General features: G+C 47.5%; 1 long non-coding RNA gene across 1 annotated transcript; it reads left to right on the top strand.

Moving 5' to 3' along the window:
- The first annotated feature begins 166 nt into the window (after window positions 1-166).
- LOC123255752 lies at window positions 167-4,708 on the top strand. Its single transcript, XR_006506790.1, has 2 exons — window positions 167-551; window positions 3,851-4,708. It is a non-coding gene; the product is annotated as an uncharacterized LOC123255752 (long non-coding RNA).
- Window positions 4,709-5,204: the final 496 nt, after the last annotated feature.

Below are 5,204 nucleotides of genomic sequence, written 5' to 3'. Positions count from 1 at the left end.
AGAGAGGGAGAGAGAAAGAAGGAGGGAAAGAAAAAGAGAAGGATAAAAAAGAAAAAGGGAGAGAAAGAGAGGGAGAGAAAAAAAGAAGAAAAGGGAGAGAAAGAAAGGAGAGAAAGAAAAGGGGAATGGAGATAGGCAGAGGTGAGAGAGGGAGGGATATATAAGGAGAGGGAAGAAGGAAGAAAAGAAAGAGAGGTGAGGAGGGAGGGAAGAAAAGGAGGTGATATTGGTAGCTCTCTCACTCCTCCTCCTGTTTACCTTCCTGGCCTCCATGGGCATGTCTATTCCTCCTGTGTACAGAGTGTGGAGGCCACGTGCGAGCAGAAGTGAAGACCAAGGACCTCTATTCCCATGCACAGTTCGGAGACAACAACTACCCTGGGGGGTCAGATTGTGAGTGGGTCATCGTGGCCGAAGAGGGCTACGGTGTGGAGCTGGTGTTCCAGACCTTTGAGGTGGAGGAGGAGGCTGACTGTGGCTATGATTACATGGAACTCTTTGACGGTTATGACAGCACAGCCCCCAGGCTGGGGCGCTACTGTGGCTCTGGGGTGAGTTCTTCCCCATCACCTCGACTAGATAGATAGTGGTGGAGGGTTGTCTCTGATCCCTTGAAATGGAGTCCATGAGTCTGAACATGGAAGGGCACTGGGTTGAGGATTTGCTGGGAGTTGAGTTGGGCAGAGTTCTTTGGCTTGCTAAGTGAGTATCTCTGGAGACCCTGGAGAAACAGGCCACTGAGGTGAGGCCAAAGCATGAGGTTCAGCTCTCCTGCAGGTCAAAGCCCTTATTTGTACTGGGCCTGCCCTGAAAATAGATCTGAAACCACTGAGCCTTAAGGGAAGGAGGAGTTCTGTTTGTCCCAAGTGGAGAGTCCCAGGTGCCTGCTGTCAAATGGGTTTGGGGGGCCTTCCAGCATACAGCCAGGGTTAGACAGAGAACAGAAAACAAGAGCAAAATACATGTGTCCCGGCAGGCATGGAATCTAGTAAGAACTCAACCTGTATCTCTCTGTGATTCTTTTGCTAATTACATAAAAACTCTCTTCCTTCTTTTGAGTTCATCTGCCCAAACAATTTCCACAGCACTTTGAAAGTCCCCCCAACCCCCACCCATAGGGAGCCCCTAATAATGTTATGGCCCAGAAGGGAAATCAAAGCTGGACAGATCAATGTAAGTTCCATGCCCTCTCTTCTCTCTTTTAAAAAGTCTTTTCTACTTTATCTCTCATCCTTCTCCAGTGAAATTATTTCATCATCTCTCTCTCTCCCTCTCCTCTTTCCCTTTCTCTCTCCCTCTTTCCTTCTCTCCTACTCTCCCATCACCTCCCTGCTCTCTTGAGGGCCACCTGAATGCCTCCAGAAAAGTTAAATACAGATGAATCTGCAGCAGCTCCTGGTCCAACTTCTGCCAGACCTTTAGGAAAACAGAACTTTATTCAGCCTTTGTGTGAAGGCAAGAGGTTGGGGAGAGGGCACCAGGGCTGAGGGAGATGGAAATGAAGGTACATGATTTCAGGGTCTCCCAGTTCCAACCAGGGATCTAGTCATATGTCAGGATTCTCAAGAGAGTGAGTTCGTTTTTTTCCCTACCTCTCCAAGAGTCATCACCAGTTATGACTGGTGGAGGAATATCCTCAATGTGTGCCACCGTGGTGTACAGCCTAGACAAAGACAGTCTGGGATTGAAGTGTAACACGTGGTATTCTGTGGGGTCCCTCAGGGCAAGGAAAGGACAATATTGGAGTCCCGAACCTGAGTGTACAGCAAGCAACAGTCTGGCACCAATGCTGCCTGGTGGACATCATCTTATCCTAAGCATAGAAAGTAAAGGCTACCAATCATTAATTAGTCAATGAGCATTTATTAAGCACCAGGTTCCTGCCCTCAAGGAGTTTACATATAAGTAGGGGAGATTCAGTGTCTGTACAAGATATCCCCAGAGTGGAAGGAAGGTAATTTAAGAGGGAAAAGCTCAAGCGAATGAGGGAATTTGGAAGGTGGCATTCTAGCTGAATCTAGAAAGAAACCAGGGAGGTAAAGAGACAGACTTGAGGAGGGAAAGCATTCTGGGCATAAGCATGAAGTTAGAAGATGAAGTACCATGTGCAAGTTGGCATCCCTAGGCCAAACAAGAGGGCATGGAAGGGAGTGATGAGAAGACAAGAAAGATAGCAAATCAGCAGGTTGTGAAGAGTCTTAAATTCCAAACAGAAGACTTTATATTTGATCCTAAAGTTAATAAGGAGCTCCTAGAGTTTATTGAGTAAGGGGGTGACATGGTCAGACCTACCTTTAGGAAAATCAGTGGTAGCTTTGTGGAGGATGATTGGAATGGCAAGGAACTTGAGGCAGGAAGGCCAGTTAAAATCCTATTGCCAGGAGCAGCTGTATAGCTTAGTGGATTGAGAGCCAGGCCTAGAGACAGGAGATCTTGGGTTCAAATGTGGCCTCAACCACTTCCTAGTTGTGTGACTTTGGCCAAAGTACGTAACCCTCACTGCCTAGCCCTTACTAATTCTTCTGCCTTGGAAACAATACACAGTACACATCTAAGATGGAAGGTAAGGTTTAAAAAAAAAAGACATTTGCCATAGTCTGAGTGAGAATGGGATTATAATAAGGGCCTGAACTAGGTTAGTGGGTTATGTGAGTAGAGAGAAGGAAACTATCAAGAGATATTGCGAAGGCAGAAATAATAATATTTAGTGGTAGATTAGATACATGAGGTGAGTGAGGACAAGACCTAAAGAACACATCTGTGTTGTGAATCTTGGAAGGAGACTGGGAAGGGTGCTGGTGCCCTCAGCAGTAGAAGGAAAGTAGCAGTAAAGAAAACAAAAAGAAAACACAACAAATAATAGGGAAGTTCCAAAGAAGGGTTGGGAATGATAAGTTGTGTTTTGCATATATTGACTCTGAGATGCTTCTAGGCTATCCAGTTCCAAATGGCCAATAGACAGCTGGAGATGTGGGATTGGAGCTCAGAAGAAAGACTACAGCTGGATATGTAGACTTTTTTTTTTAAACCCTTACCTTCCGTCTTGGGGTCAATACTGTGTATTGGCTCCAAGGTAGAAGAGTGGTAAGGGTAGGCAATGGGGGTCAAGTGACTTGCCCAGGGTCACACAGCTGGGAAGTATCTGAGGTCAAATTTGAACCTAAGACCTCCCGTCTCTAGGCCTGGCTCTCAATCCACTGAGCTACCCAGCTGCCCCCTGGATATGTAGATTTGAGAACTATCTACATGGCTGTGGCAACTGAAGCCATGAGAGCTGACATACCATCAAAGGAAAATGAGAGAATAGAGAAGGGGACTTAGAACAGGTACTATCCATCTCTCTTTAATAAGGATGAACTGACTCACAAGGTATTATTATGGAGAAAAGCCATAGTTAGGTCTGGTTGACAATCTGGCTTCCATCCCTTGTTTTTCTCCAGCCTCATCCCCACCACTGAAATCATTTTGGAGAGAACATTGTCTTGTTCAACCTTTTCTAAGGCACAACTGGATGAAAAATTTATATATATATCCCCCCCTAATAAATGGGTCTAGAATTGGAGTCAGAAAGACTTGGGTTTGAATATTGCCTCAGACCCTTGTTGTGTGACTCTGAACAAGACCCTTAACCTCTCTAGGACTTGGTCTCCAAACCTGTACAGTGAGAGGTTTGAACTCAGTAACTTTAGAAGGTCCTCTCCAGCCTTAAATCCCTGACCCTATGATTCTCTACTTTCTTGAGGGAAGGCTCTTCCTCTCCCCATCCTGAAGCCTTGGTCCCTTTAGAAGCAGCCTGGGGAAAAGGTAATATATCTGCAGTGCTCACCCTTGGCCCCTTGTCTTCCAATAGCCCCCAGAGGAGGTGTACTCGGCCGGAGATTCCGTCCTGGTGAGATTCCACTCTGATGACACCATCAACAAAAAAGGCTTCCATCTTCGCTATACCAGCACCAAGTTCCAGGACACGCTTCACAGCAGGAAATGAGCCGGAAGTGACCTCTCCCTTCATCCCCAGAGGGAAAAGGAAGACTTCCTCCCCTCGGGCACCAGCTCCCTCCTTCCCTCCCCACACACACATACAGACTGACTTACATGGTTGGACAAGGGGACAGAGGGAGGCCATTCCCCTTTCCTCTCTCGAACCACAGTCTCCAGCTTGGATACCAGTTGAGTCTCTGCGGGTAGAGGAACCAGACTTCTCTCTAAATGGCTTCCCCCACCACCTCTCTTCTCTCCTTTCTTTATGCCTGCCCTGTGACTGAGAGGGGTAAAGGTCCAGGAGATCAAGTTTTCACGGAGACTCGAAGACATCCGTGTTCTCCAAGCAGCCCGTCCCCCCCACACACACACATACAACTTCCCCCCCACATTGTGATCTGGGAGAGGTTTACTTGGAGCAAAAGACTCCCTGATCTTTCTTGTCCCTCTCACTCCAAATTGTATTCTGTATAGTCAGTGGCAAAATCCTCACTGTAACACACCAGCAAACCCGACCTTCCTCCTTCCTTGCCCTCCCCCTCCTCATTTTGGTGTTATTCTTAAAGCTCTGGTTTCAGCATGTCTGTCCAATGGGCAGTGGTGAGGGAGGTGATGGAGGCGGATAGGAGACTGGAGAGATGGGGAGGGCAGTGTAGGGGCCCTCTCTTTCCCCCGAGGCAGTGAGGTCAGCCATCTGGGGATACCCCCAGCCAATAAACTGAAAGTGTTACAACCAATGTACTTACTAACCTTGCCAGATGTGCCTGGGGGGCTATGCTGCTTCCAGATGTGTGGCCTTGCTGTGTGTGTGTATGGTGCTGTATGGGAGAGAGCCAGGACACCTGGTTTCTCTGGCCAGCACTTTCTCTTTGCTCTTGGGTCCCCTGGGGCTGTTATTTTAAACATAGTGGCACAAGATCACACACCCAGCTAGCCTCATGCACACCCGTGGTCACAACACACAGTCCTAAGGAGCACATCCATACAGTAAGCACTACAATGCAAAAATACATACCCACCAGTACAAACAAAACCTGTACCCACAGGCACCCCCCTTATTGAGCCACTAGCTGTAAGAGTGAGAATGTATCTCTAGGGAGTACATGTGCTGAGAGTTGAGGGGGTGTTGCAAAGGATGGGGGAAGCAAGTTTCCTTGTGAATCTGGAATTTTCCATCCCTGAGAGTGTGTGTGTGTGTGTGTGTGTGTGTGTGTGAGAGAGAGAGA

The sequence above is a fragment of the Gracilinanus agilis genome, unplaced genomic scaffold, assembly GCF_016433145.1.
Source record: "Gracilinanus agilis isolate LMUSP501 unplaced genomic scaffold, AgileGrace unplaced_scaffold51428, whole genome shotgun sequence".
Taxonomy (NCBI): Eukaryota; Metazoa; Chordata; class Mammalia; order Didelphimorphia; family Didelphidae; genus Gracilinanus; species Gracilinanus agilis.
Note: the sequence above shows the minus strand (reverse complement) of the source record. Positions and strands in the feature narration are given on the sequence as shown.